We start from the raw sequence: 10,475 nt of genomic DNA on the forward strand, positions 1-10,475 counted from the left end.
CACACGTTGTCTGCACAGTTTTATCCTCTTGTGTAATAAACTTTCAGGTGATATTTTGTACTGATTAGGACAACTAGTCCAATTATATTTTATCCCTAATCATCATTCATATATAAAATAAAAAGAAATGCCTCTTCATTAAATTAATTTTGCTTAAGTGTGAGACTAATTAGAGTTAATTAGTAGAGAGGGTCCTTGGTAGAGTTACCAAGATGAGCTTGTAGTAGAGTTTCTATAAGTGAAGGGAGCATAGAGGTAGGATAAAATATAAATTGTAATCAGGAGGTTCATTATAGTGGATTTCTTTAGTGGTTGTAAGGGTAAGACATGGTTTTTCCCTTCCTTGGTTTCCACATAAAAATCTGTGTGTTTTTACTCTTCCTGCACTTTGGTTTTCCTGCACGATTAGTGATTGTTTGTGTATGATTGACTTTGAGGGACCTGGTCCGTCACTGTGTGCTGCTACCCCTAAGGGTTTCAACAGAAACGAATCATAAAAATGGCTATGTTATTGTGTTGTACCTATGTAGGGGCCTATATCATTGCAAATTGATATTTTGAGATATTATTTGCTATGTGTAATTGTGTGGGATTTTATATGATGTCATTGACCTTGTGTATGTATTTGATTATATCTTTTTTGATGAAAAATACTAGATTGGAGTTAGTGTGGTATCAATGGGATATCATTGTGTATTTTACTCTATTGGCATATGGATTTCATTGGATTCATGGATGGTTGGATTATTGAGTGAATTCTTTCTCACATAGTTGATATATTTGTTGGATTCAAAAATTCTCACATTTTTTGGTTCTGACCATCATCTCCATATTATATATATGTATGAATCATTTATACCATCATAGAAATACTGGTAATATTACTTTTTCTAATAGAAAATGTGATATCTTTAAAAATCCTCTACTAATGGATATGCTTGAGACGAATTATAGATATTGGTAATGGATATTGGATATTAGATTGTATATGGATTTTTAATCACCCATGGGTCCTTCCTAGAAGCCTCGCTATATGAGTGTATACAAAGGTTATGCGACAACCTCTGGCCTCATATATCAGCATCATCATCTTTGTTGCATATAATTTATTACATACATTTTTTGTTGTATTTTTGTTTATGATATGATATTTATCCATTTGTACCTCTTTGACCTATTTTATTTGATATCTATCTATTTGTGCTTCTTTTGATACTTGTATGTAGTACATATGTATATTGTACAACAGTTAGTGGAGATGGTGTGGGCTACTATTTTGGACATGTTCTGATTTCAGGTGACGTGCCCATAATGTGTATTTTATATGCTTTATTTTCTACTTTGCTCTTCCAGCCTTTTATACTAACTTTGTACAAGTGAACCATACTCATCCCCACTACACCCTTTTGTGTAGATCCAGGTATAAGTACACCGCACGACAGATGATTCAAGTGGTACTTGCAGTTTATTCAAGGTAGTTGTTGATCTTTGCATTTAGAGTTGGCCTTCTATCTTCTTCTATCTAGACTATGTCTTATTTTTTATTTAGATATAGATTTTGATTCTTTTGGACTATTATTGTATAATTTAACATTCACGATGTATTTATTAGTTCTTACATTATGACTCAGGATTTGGGATTTCTATGGTATCTTGGTTATTCATTTTCGCTTTTACTACATATGAGTAGTAGAACTCTGCTCTAAGAGTCTAGCCTTGAGTTTTTGTATTGTTTCCTCATTTCATACTAGTTTGGGTGATAGTCTTATTTGTTAAGGCTTGAGCGACAAGTGCCATCATGACCCTTAGTTTTGTGTTGTGACAAGACCTTTGGTGACTTAGACAATATTCATTAGGTTTCCATCGATTTTCTTGGTAAAGGTGAGTAATTTATCCCCATTAATTAGTTTTTTGTTAATTGACCTTAGAATCACTAGTTTATAGGTTTTGAGAAGAGTTTAAGATTGACTTGGTGGATTTTCTTGTGCAAGAGGATAAATGTCATGACCCAACTCTAACTCCTAGTCGTAACACGATGTTTAGAACCAAAAGTGATCCCAAGCTAATCCATGAACTAGCATGATGCTAGAACAATTGATTTAGAATAAATAAATTAGCTAAATTTGTTGTATGAAAACATAATCATGACATAATCTGGATAAATAATACTGATAAAGTTTACAATCTTATAAAATAAAGAGAGAACTAGAATTTACATTTCATGACTATCTATGAAGCCTCTACTATACCAAATGTATATAGATGGGACATGCCTCCAACGACCACAAATCAATACATATGAATAATCAAAGGAAAGTACATGAACTACTACTGACTAGAGTCCTTGAAACAAGCGAACTCATCATTTGTTGGCTGGAAGCTGCAAACTGTCTGATTATGATGTGTAGGCTATAACTGCTAGCTACACTATGAGACAATGTAGCACATAGAAATATATGTGGATCAGTATTTTGGAATGTACTGAGTAAGTGGGGGTGAATGTATTAAGTAAAAGTGATTATATATATAATCTTAAAACATGCATGCTAAGTGCAAGTAAACTTGCCAAGAGACTGAAATAAACTAAAAGCGGAAGCATTTTAAAATATGAGTAACAAACATGATTTGGTAAGCTGGTGAATCACTATATTTAGTTTTCTTAAATATTTTTTTTTTAGAACAAGTAGAACTGAAGCTGAGAAATGGTACACGTGACTACAGTATGAATATCTCATGTAAAGCTAAATAGATTGTAAAACTAAACTGAAGGTTATGTATGGATACTGCGCATGAAAACATGAACATGTATTATTTGAGAATGCAACACCAAGCAAAAAAATATTTCTGAGATAATCTATTATCTAAAAGACTAAAATTTGTATAACTGAATAAATGGAAATCTGTACACTTAGTCAAGAAAACCTGTACTTAAATACACTGAAGTACTATACTGAGATTGTGGGAGGTATCATGTAACCAACATGTCCCAATCTGAGCTAATCGGGGTCCAACTTGTAACCCAGTTGGAAGGGTGTCAGTACTATGCCACGAGTACTAACACATGGCGGACGATGTGGATGCACAAGGTTGATGTCCTGAAGGACTGAGTAGTTACTCTTTACTGGCAAGTGCTCTCATGAAATGTGTGCCAACCCTCAACTGGTAGGAAGATATCTCCAACCTACGTTGGCTACGGAATTCTTGAACTTAGGGATTACTATTAAGGGTTACACCCTCTACTGGAAGTTGATCCCCTATCCCTGGGTTCGCTTGGTGCTAAATACTACTCCCAACTGAAAGACACTAAAATAATAACTAGTGCATGCATTGATAGCTTATAACTGATAAGCTCAGGTCAAGGTATTCTTAAAATAATAGTGTATATGGATTCTGAGGTAATTGTGAACATATGAACTGATAATTCTCAATAAGATCATGTGTTCTGAATTTGACATTAAAACCATGGTCTGTGTGACTTTCTACTTGAAAAATATGGAAAATCATGTAAAATATATAGGTATCGGGTGTTCATTACGCGCCAGCACTGAATGACCATAAAATATGATAACAAAGCATTAAAATTATAGTATGGGATCATGGTTCAATGACCTAAAACATAGACAATGCATAAAACATGTAAGAATCATGAACTTGAACATGGGAATGTCTTAGACATGATAAAACAACATGATTACATGGCTAATTTCATAACTCAAGGATTCAAAATGAAATAAATTGGCTACGACATGGAAGTATGTGAACTTGAAAAGGGACCATGGTTACAAGAATAAATACAAGAGTTTAAAAATTTAACTTGGTATTGACCAACCATGACATGTAATTTTGGGTTTTGAATCACATAGAACCATGATTTACATGATAAAGCTAATAACATCTTGAATTTAAAATTAGTGAGGAAACATAGATATATGTAAATCTTGATGCACTCAAAGCCTTTAATCTCATGGAAACATCATCATTCAAGACTATCGATAATTGGGTATGAACCCTAATTGTAAATCATGAACTTTAATCTTTAAAGTAAGTTTTTTGCACAAGGATGAGAAAGGATCCTTGGTTATCAAATTAAGTCAAAATTGGTATTGTTGGAAATATATAAATAGTTATATATGTTCAAAATAGACCCTTGTAGAATCGAATACAAAGATTTGGCCGAATCAAATGCTCTTAGCTCAACTTTGTTCTAAGTGATTCTTATGAACAATTTTTCACCTCAAAAGTACTCCAAACACTAGGATAATGATCACGATACATGTATTCAAATACCAATCATGGGATTAGAGTTTACACGGGTAGGAATGACGATTTAAAGTCTAGCCCCAAAATAGGAGATGTTATATTTTCTCCCACTTAGAATCATTCGTCCTCAAATGATGGATAGGAACTAAATGTATGGAATAATGTACACATGAAATTTCTGGTAATAAAGGACATAGCTAAGCTAAAACATTATAACTTTATCATGAAGTTGATTTCAGAGATGACTTGACTCAATTACCTGTAAAGAGCTGATTCATGTTGAGAGTTCAGAACTTGCTTGAAATGTTTATGATATGATCTTACATATAGAATTTACAAAGTAATAATTGATGTAATAGAATTCCAAGAGTTACTAAGGATAGAATAAAGTGTGTAAATCCTGATTAGGAACTCCCCCTCAATGAAAATATGTATATGAATTAAGAGAGAAGGGCTTTATGGTGTTACCATGTACCTTATGTAAGCACAAATCATGAGATAACCAAACTAAGATCGTACAAGGGGTATTACATTGTCTAAGCTGGAATACTTGGAAAACTATGATCATATACTTGGAAAACTGAGATCGTGTACTGAACACTTATGTACTGAGTTATGACTAAATAGCTGAATCTAAAACATGATGCTCGGACTGAATTAAATTCGCAACTTACATGTATGCGAACTGATCTGGGGCATATTTATATGATCGAACACCAATAGTCACCCATAATAGGATATGTTTGATGAGCTAAAATATGTATTTTTATTGTGTTTTGATTTCTAATTGCATGATGTATCTGATGGATGTAATTAGTGATGCAGGGTAAATTTCTAGCTGAATTGGAAGAAATTGGATGCATGATATGAAACAAGTGACAAATTAGATTGCGGATTTGATTGTATTGAATTGAGAAGGAATCTCAGTGAAGTTGGGAAGCATGCAGTGAAAGATGAATCAAGTATAAAAGCAACCAGCTAACAATATTTTTGCCTTAGCCACAAATTTGGATGACGGTTCTAGTGAGGGGTCACAATAGGCCCGCGACACGACCCCTAGTAAATTCAATTACCTACAATGCCATGACCCTAAGCCAGGTCAAGCATATATCGCAACGCGACCCTCAGTCAAGTCAAGCATGTATCACACTGCGACCCTCAGTTAGGTCAATTACAAATCACGGTGTGACCCTGGATCTTTTCTAGGAAAAAATCATCCCAACTATAAAAGGAATAATTCAACATAATTGAAAACACTTTTGGACGTACAGCAGAGGCAAAAACACTTCCAAAATTTCTCTTAGGGTTCTTTGAACTTCATTACTCAAAATTACTTAGTTGTTGGTTTAATTATTTATTTTGGATACTATATTCGAACATGAGTGGCTAAACACCCTTTTTCTGGGGTTGAGGCAAAAGACATGGTTGCACTTTGATATGTTTTATTGCAGTTCTTGTTGGATTTTTGTATAGGTTATTCTTAATTTCTTCTTTTTACTATTTTGATGAGTGGCCACCATTAGAATACATCTAAATTTCTATGTGAAACCAGGAGTAGAATCATAGATAGTATGAAGAAATTAAGGAGTTTGGCTCTCATCCTTTTATAAAATAAGGGGTTTCAATTAGCGTCTAGGATAGGGATATACCTAGAATCCTTTCTTTGTTAAATTGTAAGAAGATATCTTTATGCATCTAGATGAATTGTTGTATCTTTTCTAGCTAATGTAGTTGCAATATTCAGATATGTAGACGATTTGAGGTTGGCAGATTAAAATCGTACCATAAACCTTGCGAATCAACAACCCGATAACTAATTAGACTACGACAAGAGTAGAAATTTATAAGATTGTTAGACGTGCCTCAAGCCTGGAATTCTCATCATTACTGTTTACAACATTTTCTTTCATTTTTATTTCTATGTATTCTTTTTTCTTATTTATTTACATTCTCATTCAAAAACTCCAAATCATCTTGATACGTTACAACACTTAATACCTACTTGACTAAAACTAGTGTTGGTAAAATTACTAGTGCATAGTCATCATGGATATGATATTCAACTGTCAAAGTTACTATATTACTTTTATGATTGCATACACTTGTTTATACAGTTGACCGCAACAAGTTTTTGGCACCGTTGCTGGGGACTAGTATAATTAGTAATTTGCTAAATTTTTGGTTTTTGAAAGTAAGTTTAAGTGTTAACGACTTGATCTTAGCTGCTTACTTTTTGCATATTTAGCTGAATACAGGACTAGCGAGAGATATAGAGTTGATAAAGCCTTTTCCAGAACTAGAACTATATTTCAACAGAGGTGAAGAGGTCGTTATCCAATTCAATAGGTTCAAATGGATGAACAAAGAAATGATCATATTAATCTACATGCCAAACATATCCCACCTTCGATTATCCCAGCTGTTCCTGCTCAAACTGCTGCTAGTCCTATTTGTGAGGTGGCAATCCCACTCACGATCCATGCAACTAACAGTATTAACAAGCCCGAGCCAGGTGGTCGATTTGAATTAAAGTAGAATATGGTGCAGTTGCTGAATTCGGCTGGGAAATTTTCTAGCCCTTCACATGAAGACCCACAGCAGCACATACAGACCTTCCTGGAAATAAGCAATACTTACATTCCTATAGAGGTGAATACTGATTATTTTATATTGACACTCTTCTTTTTTTTAATGGGGGAAGCGAAGAGGTGGTTACATACTGAACCACTACTCTCTATCACTTCTTAGGAAGATCTAGCTTAGAAGTCTTTATTTGATTCTTTCCATATGGGAAGAATGGACATTTGAGAAATAATATTCTGATTTTCATACAAAAAGTAGGAGAGAATACCTACCAAGAATGGGAGAGATTTAAAAGTATGCTCAGAAATTGCCCTCAACATCATTAGTTTAATGATGTTCTTGTTCATACTTTTATTGAGGGGTTAGAGTCAAATACCAAGATTCTCTTGGATTTAACAGTAGGTGGGCAAGCTTTTGATAAGACTTATGATGAATTTTATATACTACTAAATCGGATTTCACAAGGTAATCTTGAATGGCATATTGATTCGAGGAGTGCTCCTAAGAAAGTTGCTGGTGTGTTAGAGGTAGATCGGTTCACAGCGTTATCAGCCCAACTTGTAGCAATAGAAAATCAATTGGGGGTTCCGCAAGTAGCAGCTATAGCTAACGTAGTCTAATAGGTCAATACTTGGTTTGAGGTTTGTGAAATTAGTGAACACGCGATGGATTCTTGTGCAGTTAATCCAGATTCTGTTAATTACGTGGAGAATGTCACTCATCTGGGACAACAAAATTATTATAACACATATAATCCCAACTAGAGAAACTATCCCAATTTCTCATGGGGTGGAAATCAAACACAAAATGATAATCAGTATAAGGGGCCAGTGCAACAAAATCAATTGCAAGTTTAGAATAATCAAGCTATTACTCAAACAAGTAATATAGAGGATATGATAAAGTAGCTTTTATCTAATCAAGCATAGTTTGCAGTAGATTTAAAGAGTCAAAAGTTTATTACAAGGAATTAGGAGTTGCAACTTGGTTAGATTGCAGGAGCATAAAACATAAAACCTCAAGGAGGCTTACCTAGCGATACTGAGGCAAATCCAAAGCAGGTAAATACAGTTACAAAAAAGAGTAGGTTATAATTAAAGGAGGCGGTACCTGAGCAGGTTAGTACTACAACCACTGATGATGATCCAAAAGACAATGAGGAGAAATGAGTCAAAGAAAAATCTGCAAGTAATTAAACTTATGTGGAGAAGAAGACTCTACCTTTACAATTCCCTCAAAGGCAAGGAAGCACCAAGAGAAGGCTTGTTATAAGAAGTTTTTGGATCTTCTAAAGTAGGTTCATGTAAATCTTTCTCTTATTGATATTATACAGAGTGTTCTAAAATATGCAAAGTATCTGAAAGACATAGTGTCAAACAAGAATCGATTGAGAGAGTATGCTAGAGTTGCACTTATGAGGAGTGCACATCTAAGATACAAAATAAACTGTCCATGAAGCTAAAGGATCTAGGTAGTTTTACTTTATAGATCACTATTGGGAAGACCATCAGTGCTCGTGGATTGTGTGACTTGGGGGCTAGCATAAATCTTATACCCACATCTAGGTACCGAAAGATGGGTCTTGGGAGTCCAAAACCCATGACCATTGTTTTACAGTTGGCTGACAAGTTCCTTGCTAGGCCAGATTGAAGTATTGAAGATATTTTAGTGCACCACTAATCTTTGCGGTAGACTTTGTGATTCTTGACTTTGAAGTTGATCCGGCTATCCCATTTATTTTAGGATGGCCCCTCTTAGAAATAGGGCAGTCACTAATTAATATAGCAGCAGGGAAGATGACAATGAGAACACATGCTAAAGTAGAGTTTCTCGAAGTATACAAGGTGCTAAAATTACCAGTTATTTATGAAGAATTGTCTTTCATATCAGTTATTGACCTTGCATTTGAGCTACATCTGTTATTGTCTAATGATCTACTAGAGAAAGCTTTGATGGGTCATGATCTTTATGGAGATGTAGAACCACTGAAATTGGTCTAAGTCATGAATTTGGCGGTGGTTGAAATGAGAAAGCTGCCTTTTTAGCCATTGAACAGGCCAATTAGCCCATCTCCCAAAGCTTCAATTGAGAAAGCTCTAAAATTAAAGCTTAACGTTCTTCCTCCACACTTGAAATATGTTTACCTTGGTGACAATAATACCTTGCCTATTATTTTATCTGTAGATTTATTTGATGTGCAGGTAAGGGAAGCAATGGCAATCTTGAGAAGAAAAAAGAAGGCAATTGGTTGGCAAATGTCTGACATTACAGGGATAAATCCATTTTTTTATACACAAGATATAAATGGAAGAAGGTTTCAAACCAAGGGTACAGCAACAACGTAGATTGAATCTGGTGGTTAACGACGTGGTGCAAAAAGAGGTCATTAAGTAGCTTGATAATGGGATTATTTATTCAATTTCAGATAGAAAGTGGGTAACCCTAATACATTGCATCCCAAATAAAGGTAGGATGATTGTGGTTACAAATGAAGCTAATTAGCTGATTCCTACTTACTTGGTGACTAGATGGAGAGTTTGTATCGACTACCGAATGCTAAATAAAGCCATAAGAAAGGATCGTTGTCCTATCTCATTCATTGATCAAATATTGGATAGGCTGGTAGGGTAGGATTAGTACTACTTTCTTAATGGATACTTGGGATATAATCAGTTCACATATGCCAGAGGATCAAGAAAAGACCATATTTACTTGCCTATATGACACTTGTGCATTCAGACGCATGCCTTTCGGCCTCTACAATGCCCTTGTAATATTTCAGAGATGCATGATGGAAATTTTATATGATATGGTTGAAGAATTTTTTGAGGTATTCATGGATGACTTCTCTTTTTAAGGTAATTTTTTTGAGGTATGCTTGCAGAATCTAGATCGAGTCCTAGCTCGTTTTGAAGAGACAAATCTTGTACTAAATTGGGAAAAATACCATTTTTTTGTCAAGGAATGAATAGTCCTTGACCATAAAGTGTCATGTAGATAACTTGAAGTAGATAAAGTAAAAATTAAAGTGATTGAAAAGGTTCCACATCCGGTAATAGAGAAGGGAGTGCAATGTTTCTTAGGTCATGCAGGCTTCTACATGAGGTTTATTCAATATTTTTCCATGATTACTAGCCTTATATGTAAATTGTTATAAAAGTAAGCTAAATTTGGTTTTGGGGATGATTGTCAAGAAACTTTCGAGAAGCTAAAGAAAAAACTGACTGAAGTACCCATCTTGATTTCTCCAGATTGGGAGTTACCATTTGAATTGATGTGTGATGCCAGTGACATAGCCGTTGGAGAAATTTTGGGGCAGAGAAAAGACAAGGTATTTCATTCTATTTATTATGCTAGTAAAGTCTTGAATGATGTTCAAATAAAATACACAGACACAGAAAAGAATATGTTAGCATTGGTTTATGTATTTGACAAATTTAGATCATACTTGATAGGCACCAAGGTTATTATTTACACACACCATTCTGCTATCAATTACTTGTTCAACAAAAAAGATACAAAACCACGGTTGATCAGGTCAATTTTATTACTTCATGAATTTAACTTGGAAGTACGTGATAAAAAATGAGTAGAGAATTAAGTTGCAGACTATTTGTCAAGGCTAGAGAAGC

At 34.5% G+C, this 10,475-nt stretch overlaps 1 non-coding gene across 1 annotated transcript; it reads right to left on the reverse strand.

Moving 5' to 3' along the window:
- Positions 1-7,061: 7,061 nt before the first annotated feature.
- Positions 7,062-7,168, reverse strand: LOC124886792. The gene has a single exon (XR_007044201.1). It is a non-coding gene; the product is annotated as a small nucleolar RNA R71 (small nucleolar RNA).
- Between the last annotated feature and the right edge of the window lie 3,307 nt (positions 7,169-10,475).

Source organism: Capsicum annuum, chromosome 8 (assembly GCF_002878395.1).
Source record: "Capsicum annuum cultivar UCD-10X-F1 chromosome 8, UCD10Xv1.1, whole genome shotgun sequence".
NCBI classification, from domain to species: domain Eukaryota; kingdom Viridiplantae; phylum Streptophyta; class Magnoliopsida; order Solanales; family Solanaceae; genus Capsicum; species Capsicum annuum.